The sequence below is a fragment of the Sciurus carolinensis genome (assembly GCF_902686445.1).
Source record: "Sciurus carolinensis chromosome 19 unlocalized genomic scaffold, mSciCar1.2 SUPER_34, whole genome shotgun sequence".
NCBI lineage: Eukaryota > Metazoa > Chordata > Mammalia > Rodentia > Sciuridae > Sciurus > Sciurus carolinensis.
Genome location: NW_025920112.1, coordinates 5,415,554 through 5,431,320, shown reverse-complemented (window position 1 = coordinate 5,431,320; position 15,767 = coordinate 5,415,554). Strand labels below are relative to the sequence as shown.

Below are 15,767 nucleotides of genomic sequence, written 5' to 3'. Positions count from 1 at the left end.
ATGCTGCAAAAGTGCTGTAACTATGAGCAAAATCCTCCTTTCAGTGTAAACACTCAGTATCTTTTTGTAGAATTATGACAGTGAGAAGAAAGGAATATAATGGATGGTGTCAACAATAAGAGGACAAATGAGTGTTTAGATAATAGAATATTCAGTTTCAGGGCATTGAACACAGAGTAAAAACATATTAACAGAAAAAGTAGGAGTTTAGGAGAATGTCGGCTGGGTTGGAAACTGGAGACTTTAAACACCATACACTGATCAGTTGGAGAAGAAAACAGAGTCTCAGGGGAGGCATAGTAGGTCTGGCTGAGGGTAGTGGCCAGGAGACAGCACCAGCCACATCCTGGGAGCAGTGGGGAGAGTGTGGGACTGAGGGGAGTCTAGGTGCAGTCAGTAACCTTATATCACCACAGCTCTGGACCTGTGGGCCTGGAATGGGAATGTGTGCTTTTTAGAGACTGTTTACTCATGAGTAAAAATTTTTCATGTTCATAATGATAAATATTCTGACACTGTGAATAGATTCCTATTTAAAATATTGAGAAATTGTAATTTGAATAATTTAGTGTGGATACAATGACAAAATCACACTAAACTGTATTTATGGGAGAGAATTAAAGTTACTAAATCACAGAGCATTAAGAACATGCTGTCACTCAGGTGGCCCTGCAGCAGAGGAGGTGAGCATCACCTGCAAGTGTTCTGCAGGGGAGTCTCAGGAGGTCAAGGGAGGCATGATAGAGGAGCTGAAGACAACCCGGCAGGTCACACCCAGACCCTGGGCTTCAGAGTTCCACACCTGCATGGGGAGGTGCTCTCTGATCAGAAATGATTAAACATATCAGAAAACCAGGAGTGACCTTTCCTATGCAAGAAAAGAAACTGCAAAGAACAAGAAAACACTGGAAATGATATGTACAGTAATTGCATTAATCACTCTTTACTTCCCCTTTTACCTCTTTGTCTTCCCAGTCAACCACAATTTGCAAAACATGGCAAATTCCACCATGGTAATTGAATTTCTCCTCCTGGGTTCTTCTGATGGCTGGGAACTCAGTTTCCTCTATTTCATGGTATTTCTACTGACCTATCTGAGTACTTTGTTAGGGAACCTGCTCATTGTCACTGTCACCACTGCTGACCAGAACCTGCACACACCCATGTACTTCTTCCTCAGGATCCTGTCCATCTTGGACATGTGCTTCATTTCCATCACTGTCCCCAATGCCTGTGTCAACTCCATCACTGGAAACAGGCCCATTTCAGTAGTTGGCTGTGCAACCCAGATCTTCTTGGTCATTTTAAGTGCATGTGTTGAACTTCTTTGTCTCTCCATCATGGCCTGGGACTGCTATGTGGCCATCTGCCAGCTCCTTCACTACCCGGTCATCATGAATGCTCAGTTTTGTGTCTGCATGAACCTGGCTTCCCTGCTCATTGGCCTGGTGTATGCAGTTGTGCACACTGGGATCACATTCCAGCTGTCATTCTGCCAGTCAAACGTAGTCCATCAGTTCTTCTGTGATGTCCCCTCTCTACTAATGCTCTCCTCCTCTGACACCACCATTAACTGAGGTCCTTATTCTTGTGTCTGCTGTGGTGGTCTGTGGTGGTTGCTTCATTTTTATTACCATGTCATCTATTGGCATATTTTCTACTGTGCTTACATCTCCCAACAGAGCCCCAGGGAATGCCTTCTCCATCTGCTCCCCTCACATCCTCATGTTGTCCGTCTTCCTCAGTTCCATCACAGGTGTGTTCCTGAGACCTTCGGCAAACTCTGACACATTCTAGGACTTGATTCTCTCTGCCTTTTATACCATGGTTCCTCCCTTTTTGAATCCTCTCGTCTACAGTCTCAGGAATAAACAAGTAAAGGAAGCTGTGAGGAGAGTCATGGGAAGACAGTTGCTCTCAGAAAAATGATAAAGATGGTTTTCAGCATTATCCTACTTTCACTGATTCAGGTTCTTAATTAGGTACAATGGTCTTCATAGCTGTGCTTTACAAGTCACACTGCTTTCTCTAATGTCACCTATTTGGTCCTGGATACTTGATCTTATGAAGTATTTTTTATTTACAACAACATTTCTATATATCCTTCATAAAATGTATAATATTAGCAAATGCATCTTTTAATGAATGAATATATTTCAAGTATTTATTGAAATTTTAAAAAATTATATATGTTGATGATTCACCAAAGTGTTTGCAATAGCTCTATCTCATAGTGTTAAAGAGGGAACCATCACAAATTAAACATGCAGACCACATGAACTCACCTCATTTGATTACATTCAGTGGTCTTATTTGGTGATGAGTGAGGTAAATATGGAAAGTCTGTGGTACACATCTGTGTCAATTTAATTACATTGGAAATAAGCAAAAATCAAATCTTAAGGTAGTTATCACCAAAATTATAGAGAGAATCACAGTAATAATTCTCTCCATTGGAACATGGAAAAAGAAGAATCTCCTTGTCTGTGAAGTATACAGAGGGCTGTGGTTATGGCACCCTGCATCCTGACAGTCAAATCCACCCACTGGGGAAGAGCACATGCCTTCCTCAGCCACATTAGCTGCCAGTCTTCTCTTATGTATGAGGGTGACCCTGTGACAGGGACTCAACCTCAGGGCTGAATTGAAGATCAGTTTTCTGACAGTTTTCCTCCTACTCATCTTAATTTTGTAATATTTAAGAAATGTGTCATGTCTGATAAAGATGAGGAGATGGACTGTAATTGTCTGAACTCAGAGTCTCACCCATGCCAAAAGTTCACTCTCTCTGCACATCGTAAGGTAAACCTCTATACTTCTCCCTTCACACCCTGTGGCAGTCTTTCAACCTTTTACACAGTGTGTTTGTTTCAAAAACTTCAGCATCCTCACTGGCATTTGCTGTGCAAATAATTAATTGCAAATGACATATACTTACTGTCAATTTATCAAGGAATTCTAATATAGCAAAATAAGAACAAAAGAGTTCATAGAAATTATAGTAAACACATCAATTTCCAAATTCTGAGAAGAGTTTTGTTCACCTTTAAGTAAATAGTGGACAAAAAATATAAATGCATTTACTACCTAGGAAAACACAAAAGCCTAAACATACATAATGAATGAATAAAAGCATTTCTTGATGTTTGCAGACAAGGGAATGCTTGCTTTAGGATTCAGTAGCACCCCAGTGATGGCTGATTTAGGAAGCATTGACCTCCTGTCACGGGATCCATCCCAGAACACATGCTCTGTCCACCAACTGTGTCCCATGGCTACTGGTTCTCACTGCTTCTTGTTCCCTGCTAGAGCAGAAGGACCTTGAGATAACCCCAGTGAGTTCTGCACATTCCACCTTTACATGCATTTCCTTTACAACTATAGCTCATTGATGCTAATTCTTGAATTTTTAATGAGTTGAAGTATTCAGGTAAATTGTTTAAATTTAATGGATAAAATTAGGAAGCAATTAAGTTGCAACCACCATTCCTATTGAGAGGTATCTCTTAGAGGCATAGTTTTGGACATTTAACTTATCTTTCTTATTGAAAGACTTGGTAGCAAAGAAATGAAAAAATGAAATATGATGTAAGGACCTCATGATATATCAAAGTTTGCAAAATTCCATAAGTGTGTGGATGTGGTAAGGGACTTCTGCAAAATTTGGCAAAACTTTTACTTTGCATACTAGTTATGAACCAAGGAATGAATATTTTTATTGTAATATCACTTATGTCAAAGATCCATTTTTGAAGTCAGTTTTTCTCAAATATAAGGTCTATCCTAATAAGGACACTATTTAAGAGTACTTATTAGAGCATTACTTGTGTTTATGGGCTTCGAACTGCACAGATGTTAATTCAGATACCAGTGAGGAGTGATATGAGATTATTAAAAAAGCATACTAACCTTTAAAGGCAGATGGAATCATGTGGGATACTCATTTTTGGTTGAGAACAGTGACCCAGAGCTGACTCAGCATGTTTATTACATAGGTACATCATCAAAATTTATTTCTGAAAAAGTGTCTGCAGAGCAGGCAGGCTTGAAGGTCACAGCCCTGATGCAAAATTATGGTTATTTTGCTATTCTCAGAATTCCCTGTCCCAGGGAGTAGTTTCTGTTTTTTACTCTTTCATTTATTTCTAACTTCAATCCATTATGATCTGATAGAATACAAGGTAGTGTCTCTATCTTTTTGTATTTGCTAACATTAGCTATGTGGCATAATATATGGTCTATTTTAGAGAAGGATCCATGTGCTGCTGAGAAGAAAGTGTATTCGCTCTTGGTTGGATAGTATATTCTGTAAATGTCTGTTAAGTCTAAATTATTGATTGTGTTATTGAGATCTATGGTTTCTTTGTTTGTTCAATTTTTGTTTGGAAGATCTGTCCAGTGGTGAGAGAGGCATGTTAAAATCACCTAGTATTATTGTGTTATGGTCTATTTGGTTTCTGAAATTGAGAAGGATTTGTTTGACATAAATGTATGAGCCACTGTTTGGGGCATAGATGTTTATGATTATTATATCATGCTGATTTATGGTTCCCTTAAGCAGTATGAAATGTCCTTCTTTATCCCTTCTGACTAGCTTTGGCTTGAAGTCCACATTATATGAAGATGGATACTCCAGCTTTTTTGCTGAGTCCATGTGCATGGTATGTTTTTCCCCATGCTTTCACCTTTAGTCTATGGGTATCTCTTTCTATGAGGTGAGTCTCTTGCAAGCAACATATTGTTGGATCTTTCTTTTTAATCCAATCTGCCAGTCTATGTCTTTTGATTGATGAATTCAGGCCATTAACATTCAGGGTTATTATTGAGATATGATTTGTATTCCCAGTCATTTGGTTCATTTTTAAATTTTATTTATTTATTTTTTTTGACACAACTTGGTTCCTCCTTTATTTGACAGTTCCTTCAGGATAATTCCTCTCTTGGCTGATTTGCTTCTTTATTTTTTATCTCTTCCTCATGGAATATTTTGCTGAGAATGTTCTGTAATGCTGGCTTTCTTTTTGTAAATTCTTTTAGCTTTTGTTTATCATGGAATGATTTTGTTTCATCGTCAAATTTGAATGTAAGTTTTGCTGGCTGTAAGATTCTTGGTTGGCATCCATTTTCTTCCAGAGCTTGAAAAATGTTGTTCCAGGCCCTTCTAGCTTTTAGTGTCTGGATTGAAAAGTCTGCTGATATCCGTATTGGTTTCCTCCTGAATGTAATTTGTTTCTTTTCTCTCACAGCCTTTAAAATTCTGTCTTTATTTTGTATGTTAGGTATTTTCATTATAATGTGCCTTGGTGTGGGTCTGTTGTAATTTTGTGTATTTGGAGTCCTATAAGCCTCTTGGACTTGATTTTCCATTTCATTCTTCAGATTTGGGAAATTTTCTGATATTATTTCATTGAAAAGATTGTTCATTCCTTTGGTTTGTTTCTCTAAGCCTTCCTCAATCCCAATAATTCTCAAATTTGGCCTTTTCATGATATCCCATAGTTCTTGGAGATTCTGTTCATGATTTTGTACCATCTTCTCTGTTTGTTCGACTTTGTTTTCGAGGTTAAATATTTTGTCTTCAATATCTGAGGTTCTGTCTTTCAAGTGTTCTATCCTATTGGTTATGCTTTCTATGGAGTTCTTAATTTGGTTTATTGTTTCCTTCATTTCAAGGATTTCTGTTTGGTTTTTTTTCAATATCTCTAACTCTTTATTGAAATGATCTTTTGCTTCCTGTATTTGCTCTTTTAACTGTTGATTGGTGCTATCATTCAATGCCTGCATTTGCTCTTTCATCTCATCATTCAATGCCTGCAATTGCTCTTTCATCTCATTGTTTGCTTCCCTGATCATTTTAATTATGTACATTCTGAACTCCCTTTCTGTCATTTCTTCTGCCATGCTGTCGTTGGATTTTATTGATGTAACATCTAGATTTGTTTGGGGCATTTTCTTCCCTTGTTTTCTCATATTGTTCAGGAATCAGTGGGTCATTAAGATATTGCAGATTTCCTCTATTGACTTATAATGTCCCTGAAAATTGCTAGTATATCCCCTTTTATCCTACAGTAGCCTGCAGACTTGGAGGAAGTTGATAATGCGGTGCTCCCCAAGGAAGTTGCCTCTCTAGGGGTGGTGACCCTCAGGTGTGCATATTCCCTGATAGTGGGCAGAGGTACCTCCACTTGTTGACCAATGGTCATCCAACAGGGAACTAGGCTGTGGGCTGAGACAAGGCCTGTTTGTGCCTGTGTCTCTGGTTTTACCGTACTTGTGGGAAAACCTCATCTGGCAGGGAAGACTCACCCGGTGGGGAGGTCTCACTGGTCAGTTCCTCTTCTAGAGGTTCCCCTCAATCTACAACTACCACCTGGGCTGGGCTGCCTTCCTCTGCAACGTTCCCAGGGGCCCGGACCTACCTCCTGGGCCTGGGAGCCTCACCCTTCACAGACGAGTCTCCTTAGGCTGCCTCTCCTCAGAGAATCTGCCCACAGTCCTGGAAACTTCCCTCAGCCCCTAGGCATGTCTCTGTGCGGCTCTTCCAGCAAGAAGCCGCCTATGTCCTGGGACCCTGCTCTGCACCTAATTGCCTGGCTATGTGGGCCCTCCTCTGAGCCACCACCTGGAGCCCCATACAATAGCTCCGAGACCCAGAGACTCGCCACACACCTCTTCCTCCGGAAAGCCGCCTGTTGTTCCAATGCAGTCACTAGGAGTCCAAGCAACTCACTTTGCGTCTCCTCCTCCTGCCAACCGCCCATAACCCTAGGCAGTCACTCCGAGTCCAAGTGACCCACCCTGTTCCTCCTCCTCCTCGGGGTAGCCCCCTGGGTGTTCAGGAGCGGTCACTCGGAGACCAAGCGACCCACCTTGCTCTTCCTCCAGGCAGGCCACCGGTGTTCAGGAGCATTCGCTATGAGTCCAAACAACTCACCACTTGCCTCCTCCTCTGGCAACTGCCTGTGGCTCTGATGCAGTCACTCCTATACCAAGTGACCCGCTGCGCTTCTCCTCTTCTTCCAGGTAACCCCCTGGTGTTCAGAAGTGATTGCTCTGAGTCCAAACAGCTCGCCACGCAGCTTCTCCTCAGGCAGCCACCCGGAGCCCCAGTGGTTGCTCCAAGTCCAAGCGCTGTGCTGTGTGGCCTCCCCTACAATGAGCCCAGTTGTCCGTGTTTAACGCTCTAGTGGGGGGAGGGGTGTCTCGCCGAGCAACTCTACTTCACAAAGTTCTCTGCATTCCGGGGCTACTGCCCCATCTGGGACGCCTCCCCAACGGGAGAGACTCACCCGGCGGCTTTGAGTTGGTCCCAAGTCTCTCACTATCTCCTCTTTTGAATCCTGCATCCTGGAGTAACATGAAATGCAGTCGCCCTCTAGTCTGCCATCTTGAAAACCAAAAAACCTGAATGCTTTTATTTATATGAAATCTGACAAATATTTAAATTCAAATATACAGAATATACTCAAATTTTCAAGTGACTGAAAGTAGGAATAACAGGGACAGAGTGTGTAACAGATTAGAGGGTTCATCTAAAATAATAAAAGTATTTGGGAACAAGTTGTAGCTGGATGTTGTGCAATTTTTTCATGTGGTGAATAATACTGCTTTGTTAACCATGAGCTGTTACAACTGTCAACATTATGTCATGTGGATTTCATCTCAAAGTTAAGAAATGTTGCTGCTGGATTCAGACAGTGTTAGATGTTTCCCACTTGCAGTTTGCTGAGTGACTGAGAGTTGCACACCACCCTTACTGTCACCTGATCCCAATACATACCCCTAACTCACACTGAGGTGAAGGAGGCAGAGATGAAAACACCCAGTGAGCACCATCAGTCTCTCCTCAGTGCTACTCATTTCTCAGTAATCACTTCAGATGATGCCCAGCATCACTGTCCACACTGGCACATGGCCAGGTCCTCTCTCTTCAGCTCTGGAGATACTGTTGCCTGGGGGTGTGGTCAGGCCCTCTACTGTCTCTGCAGATTGAGCTCTATGTTCCCAGAGACCATGCTCCCACTGGGAAGGACAGGTTCACATAAAGCAGAGTTGACTGAGCACCCAACATCCCATGTGGCACTGGGCTAGATGGATATGTCCTCACTGGCTACAGACACAGTTGATGGGAGAAGCCAAAGAGAAACAGGGTTCTGCTCCCACGTGGAGAATAGGCAGCACTCAGCTGTAAGCACTTGGCAGTAAGATTTTAAAGCATATGAAGCCTCATTTTTACTCTGCTTAGAAAATTGCAAACTCATCCAGGAATTCACCTAGTCAGGAACTGATTTGTTAATTCTTCAAGATAAGAGGCAGCTAGATGTCTTGTAAACACTCTGGTATTTTCTGATTCCTAGGGCTTCATTAGTAATGTAACTGGAGTGTGTTGAATGTCTACACAGAGTTTGGAAGTAACCCCTATGATAGTCCTTCATGCTGCCTTTTATGACTTTAAAATTGTTCTTTTCAAGTTACTTTTACTTACCACACACTTCGAAAAAGCACAGAATTCTCTCCTAAGATTTGAGAGATGACAAATAATTTCATTCAGATTAAGGCAAGAAGGACAAATTGTCAAGGAGTTGGTAGGTGACAGGTAGGTAGTTATGAATTAATTTAGCAAATGACATATTCTTATTTTTCAGTAGCTTTAGAAATAAAGCATCTAATATTATATACATTTTTTACCAAAGCACTTTGAAATCATCAACCTCATCTTTTGGTTTTAATCATAATTATGTTCTACTTTCTAATAATTTTTCACATTTTTTATTAAGGTGTATGAGGTGTAAGTGTGTGGCAGTGTGTCCAGTGTTAAAAATGTTTCCAGGGACTCAGAGCCAAGAATTTAAATTCAGTTTAAGGTGAGATTTTGGACTTGCACTTTGACCCAATGCTGGAATTGTTCAGACTAGAGACCCTTGTAGATGGACTAAAATAATTTTTCATTGTGACATGGACATGAGTGTACGAAAGTCTGGTGTTGAAACACTGTGGATAGGATCTGAGATGTCTCCCAAAATTTACTGTTTGGCAAGGAGTTTCCATAGTAAAATGATTGGATTTTGAGAGCAACAACCTAATCAGTCCATCGTGGTTTGAACGAATGATTTAACCAGGTGGCAGCTTTCTGCATGTGGGGCATTGCTGGAGGAGGTGGCCACTGGGGTCAAGCCCTGGAAGCAGTCATCTTCCTTCCATCCCCTTTTCCCTTCCCTGTCTTTGCTTCCTGGCAGTCACTTTCTGAGCAGCTTCCCTCTGCTGGGTCCTTCCTCAATGTGTCAACACCATGGTCACAAAGTCATGGAATTGACAGAAGACAGATGACTAAAACTCTGAACCTGTGAGCAAAAATCTGCTTTCCTTGATCTGAGTTGGTTTTTTGTTTGGGGTGTGGTTTTTTTTTGTTGTTGTTGTTGTTGTTTGATTTTTGTTTGTTTTTAGTACCAGAGATTGAACTCAGGACCACTCACCACTAAGCCACATCCCCAGCCCTCTTTTGTATTTTATTTAGAGATATCTTATCACTGAGTTGCTTAGCAGTTTGCTGTTGCTGAGACTGGCTTTGAAGTCACGATCCTCCTACCTCAGCCACCTGAATCACTGGGATTACAGGTACGCACGACTACACTGGGTTATTTTTTTGTTTTTGATCCAGTATTTTTTTCACAACAATGCGAACCAGTCTGACACAATTATTCAACATAATCTTAGAGTGTGTAAAGTGTTTATCAGAAATTTCAAAGATGGCAAAATATATGATAATGAATAAATCAGTTGCTTTTTATGAGCAGCATGAAAAAAAACTATGTCCACCAATGCACATGTTAATTAAAATATTTCTGGCACATATACTTAATGCTATGCCATTCATCATTAAGTAATGAAATAATGGTACATGCTATATGGTGGATTAATTTCAATCATGTGAGGCTAACTTCAGCCAGAATACAGATCATATACTGAATAATTTTATTTATATGGTATTTCAGAAACACGTAAGTTCAAAGACACAGAATACAGTTAGTGTTTTCTAGTGACTGCAGTTAGAGATAATATGGACAATGTTGTGTAATGGATCAATGAGTCATTTGATGTAATAAAAGTATTTGGGAAAATGATAAGCTGGAAGTTGTACAGTTGTGCAGTACAATAAATAACACTGAATTGGTCATCATGAACTATTACACCAGTTAACTTTATGTAACCTGAATTTTATCTGAATTGTGAGGATTTTTGCTGTTGAACTGCAGTGTTAGCTGTTTCCCACTTGCAGGTTGCTGAGCCAGTGAGAATTTTCACCAACCTAATATTAACTGACTCCATAAACACCCCTAACTCACACTGAGGTGAAGGAGGCAGAGAGGAGAACACACAGTGAGCCCATCAGTCTCTCCTCAGTGCTACTCATTTCTCAGCAAAGACTTAGGGTGATTCCCAGCAAAGGATTCCCCTGTGCCACCCACTGCCCATGCTGGCAGGTGAATAGGTACTCTCCCCTGGGCTCCTGAGATTTTGCTGCGTGGTGCTGTGCTCAGGACTCCTGCTGTGTCTGCAGACTGAGCTTTGGGGTCCTGAGGGGCCTGCTCCCTCTGGCAAGGTGCCATGCTTACTTTAAGAGAGTGACTGTGTTCCTCACATCCAACATGGCACTGTGCTGGCTGAACACATTCACACTAGTTGCAGGCACAGTTCATAGAAGCTGAGGACAGACTCAATTCTGCTCCCCTGTGGAGAACCAGCAACACTCAGGAGTGATTATTTGGCCTTTAGGATCTAAATCCAACTGAAGTCTCATTTTTATTCTGTTCAAAAATTGCAATCTCATCAAGAGAGTCAGCTATCCCAGGAAACAAATATTTAATTATGCAAAATAACAGGCCAGAGAAGTTTCTAAACACTGTAGTACTTGCTATGACTTTTAGTGTTTCTGTAGAAATGTGCCTGGACTGTCATGGATGTTTGCACAGTGTTTGCAAGTAACGCATGTGACAGTTTTTCATGCTGCTACTTATGTGTTTAACTTACTCTTTTCAAATTACTTTTACTTACCACACACTTAGAAAATGGACAATATTATCTGCACAGATAAGAGAGCTGACAAAGAAATACATTCATAACAAGGCAAGAAAGACAAAATCTCAAACTGATGGGTGACAGGTAGATAGATAAGAGTTTACTTAGCAAATGACATGCATTCTTATTTTTCAGCACCTTTGGGAACAAAACTTCTAATATTGTGTTTTCACTGAAGCATTTTGAATTCATCAAACTCAACTTTTGTCCTTATCACAATTATGTTCTCCTTTTCAATAATTTTTCACATCATACTAAATGTATATCAGGTGTAATGAGTATGTGTGTCCACTGGCAAAATATAAAAATAAGGTCACAAGGCTTTGAAGCACATTATGGAGTCGGGATGTGACAAAGTGCCCCTCATTAGCATTCCTAATGGATGATCAATAGTAGTAGACCATAATTTCTAATAGGAAAGAGTAATTTAGAAAACAATTAATTTCTGTGTCTTACAACCCAAGCAATCCTTTTCATTTTTAAATGTGATCTGCTTCCCATATCCTCCCTAATTTTAAATATTATCCAGATAAGGACCAAAAGGGAAAACTCCCAGCTTTTCTCCCTTATAGAGGAAAGAAGTTGGAGCACTCCCTCCTAATACTTCTGGTATTAAAAATGTGCTAACTTCTCCTCCTACTTCTTTTCTTGACCCTCTTGCTACCTGAGTTTGTTTTATTTATGTCCCATCCTGTGGTTTTTCTGAGGGAATTTTCAATAACCTTAAAGGAGAATGTGTGTGTGTGTGTGTGTGTGTGTGTGTGTGTGTGAAAGAATATTACTCAGTTTAAAGAAAACTGAAATGCTAGCATTTGCTGGTAGAAGGATGGAGTTGGAGTATATCATGCTAGGTGAAATAAGCCAAACCCAAAAAACCAAAGACTGAAAGTTTTCTCTGATATGCAGATGCTAATTCACAATAATGCCTGGGTCCTAAAGAAGGATACATTTAATTTAGATTAGGTAGAAGGAAGTGAAGGAAGGGGTAGGTACCATAGTAGAGTGAAGATACATTATTATCTCATGTATATATAGGATTCCATGGTAGGTGTGATTCTACAATATGCCAAATGAAAAAAAATTAGAAATTGCATTTCATTTATGTATGATTTATCCAAGTGAATAAGTGCATTTTACTGTCATGTTTAACTAATTAGAACAAATTTAAAAATTAATAAAATAACATAAAAATATATTGAATAAAGGAAAATGTGGATCTGAATGCTCTAAAATAATTGAGGTCAATGTACACTTACTAAAACTTTCTCATATTTTAAAAAACCTCAGTTCATAAAGTAATCATATTTTGTAAATCTCCAAGAATACACTGAGAACCTAAGAAAGTTAGGTGGTGATTCACATATTACTGTATCATCTCCAAAATCTGAAATTTCCTATGAGATTTTTTGATGAGGAATGTAAATCAAATTTTGAGAAAAAATTTTCAAGTTGCAGTTAAAACACATAAGCAAAGAAGGATATCAATTAAGCTTATATGATTCAAACTACTTACTGGAGAATTTACTTAATATATTGGGAGGGCAAAAGCAGTACATGGTTCAGTATTAAAAAAATAGAATACAAGAACATGTCTCTGTAGTTCTATGCCAGCTTCCAGATCCTAAACAGCTATTTAACTTTCCATCTTGTATATGACACAAATGCCTGGGGTTGAGCAGCAATAACCTGTGAAGTGCCTAAAGGTGAGAAGGAAGGGTGAAAAACTGCAAGGTGGTTAACATGGATTTGTCTCATCACCCTCACCTTCTGAATTTGTCATATGTATTTACACTCTTACACACTGTATTACTGTATTATGTGTCCCATGATAATCAAATGATTTAAAAATACCAATATTTTTCTTCTTTTCAAACCTTGAAATCTGAAATACCTGTGGTGATATTTGTGTCATTAGTTATATTTTCTGAGTGAGTACTGCATTAAATAGACTTATCTTACAAGTACACAGGGTGCTGAGCTTGCATGACCTCACCCCAGGCTGCACTGTGTTTGCTACAGCAGAGTAGATGGGCTGAGTCTGCTTGGGAGCTCTTCATCTGTAAATCAGTAGAATAAAGAAAGTCCAGTGCTGGTGAGAAGTCAGTCAACAATGCCACAGGTATTAGTTTATTAACCACCATGCAGGAAGTCATGCACTTGCTCCTGAAAGATAAAATGATGCATGATCCATGGTCCAAAATCAAGAAATATGCACCAGTAACATGGGGTGTTGCTATATACTGAATTATTGAAAGGTTGATTAACATGTTGATTTTTAACACTAGAGAAAAATGAAGAGGGTTTCAGAGGATACATTGCATTTGAGTATCCTTTAAACTCCAGTACACAATAATTGGAAAAATTAAATTAATTGCCCACAGTAAATAGAGAGCAGTGAACAAGAATATTCCTTAGGTGAAAGTCAGGTTTGTGTCAGGGAGGAATGGGAGATGGGGAAAGAAACAGATTGCCGGTAGTCTGAGTAGGACCACTAGAACTTCACCCTCACTGTGAAATTAATAGCAACATACCAGTATCTGGCCACCCACCCTGACCCCGGGGAACACACACCTTTCCAGAAGAACCCAGGCAGGTGCAGAAGAAAGATAACTTTGAAGGGTGTGTGTGGTGCAAATCCATGTTTGCAGAGGGCAGAGGATGATGATGAAGGTGACTCAGGATTGAACTTGCCTGAGATGCTTCAGAATTGCTGTATTTGTGAGTGAACCCTCACTTTCAGGATATACAGTCAGTATCATTGTAAATAATTATGATCCATTAGAAAAAAGGAATATAATGGAAAGTGTCAACAAGACTGCAGAAAATTATTTTTAGCCAAAGTGATCTTCTATAAAGGTAAACTGGTGTCCAGCTGTAAAGATTAAGGGGAGAGGATATAAAGAGAAAAGCACACAAGATGGTGAAAGCAAGAAGTGACTCCCTTGTAAAAACCAATTCAGTTTTGCTATCTATTCCAGGGTGATATCAATTTACATTAGCTTATATTTGTGCAGTTAGCCTTGGGCATTTGTAGACACATAACTTGCTTGCTTCTCAGAGTCCACTAGTACCAAATGATTTCATAATAAGATATTGTCTCCAGGACTCCAGGACAGAGTAGTTGCAGAGCATTTCTAACCTATTCAAACAGAAGATCTTACTGTCCTGAGGAGTTTGCTCACTTGATGGACTTACATTTCTCTGAACATTGACTGACCTGAAACCTCCACAACTCCCCTTTTTTGTTGTGTTTGGCTTTTTAAATAGATATGACTTGTCTTTTGTATAAGCAAGGTGGAGGAAGAAAGCAAGGGAGAGGTTGGCAAAAAGCAGCGCAGCATAATAAGGCAAGTAACAATAAACATTCTCCTTTGAAAATCTGTTTGATCCATGTAAAATTTGATAGTCATGAGGTTAACCAATCTAATAATTCCCAACCTCCATCATCTTTTTTATCTTTTATTACAATGCTTTAAGATGATCCTATTCTTTTTGGATGGGGTTACTGTTCTCAGTTAAATTAATAAAGCCACATATTATTAAGTTCCTGGCATCGCTTATGATGCAACAGCAGCAAATAATCAATAGTGATCCTATTTTAATGAATAGCTTGATAATATAAATTTCAGAAGAATCAAAAATTTTTAGTAAGTGGCCCGGAATAGTAAAATGAGTGCAGGAAACCAAAGATGAAATAGTATTATGTACAGGAACACCAGCAACAGGGGAGCAAAAACAGAGAAAAAAATGCAATAATAGGCTCAAGAGAGTTGTGGAATTTGGGGTAAAATTTATAAACAGAGTTATAAAACAAATTTTCTGGGATACATTTCCAACTGTCTATGCTAGAAATTCTTGATCAGATGTTTTTAAATTCTTTGTGTCCCTCAAAGTCACTAGATGATTAGAAGACAAGTTCCCTTGGGTCTCTTGTTCTTCAAGGAGTCTCCTTCTTTGAATTAGGGTCCTCTTCATCTAGGAACAAGTGAAATTTTTGAATCAGGTTTCAAGTCCTTGATCCCAAGGACTTCATGATTGGCATCACATATTTGGCAGGAATTAGGACACGACCTGTAGAATAAGAACAGCAGCATATTCCTTCCCCCAAGTAATCAAAGGTACAGGATCCTGCCATATTGGATCTGGTGGAACTCAGTATTTTACATAAATCTTTGGTAGTGGTTCCTTAGGTGAGAAGTGTCTGTTCAAGACAGAGGACCAGCACTGTGCATTATCTTCATATTGTACATTAAGAGCATTCATTGTGAATAAGGCAATATTGAAAGCATTGTTAACATGAGTAAGGCTAGATGCCCTTTTATATTTTTGTTTTAAAAGGCATGTTTTAAGCATGAATGTGCATGTTCAATTAAGGCCTGTCCAGTAGGATTGTGGGGAATTCCATGGGTTAGAATTATATTATATTGATTAAAAAACTGAGCAAAGGCATTGGAAGTATAAGCAGTATTAACACTGTCAGTTTTTAAATGATGAAGTTTACTCATGGTGACAATGCAGAAGAGAAAATGAGAGATACAGGCTGAGACCATCTCTGAAAGATGTGCACCGGCCCATATAAGGCCTAAGGACATATCTATCTGTGGTAACATGTAAGAAAGAATAGGGGTGGAAGGAAGGAAAATGAGTTGCATCCACATGCCAAAGTGCATTAGAATGAAAATCTGGAGGGT

The 15,767-nt window shown here is 39.5% G+C and overlaps 1 pseudogene; it reads left to right on the top strand.

Annotated features, from left to right (window-relative positions):
- The first annotated feature begins 995 nt into the window (after window positions 1-995).
- On the top strand, window positions 996-1,929 carry LOC124973526 (olfactory receptor 14C36-like; annotated as a pseudogene).
- The last annotated feature ends 13,838 nt before the right edge of the window (window positions 1,930-15,767 follow it).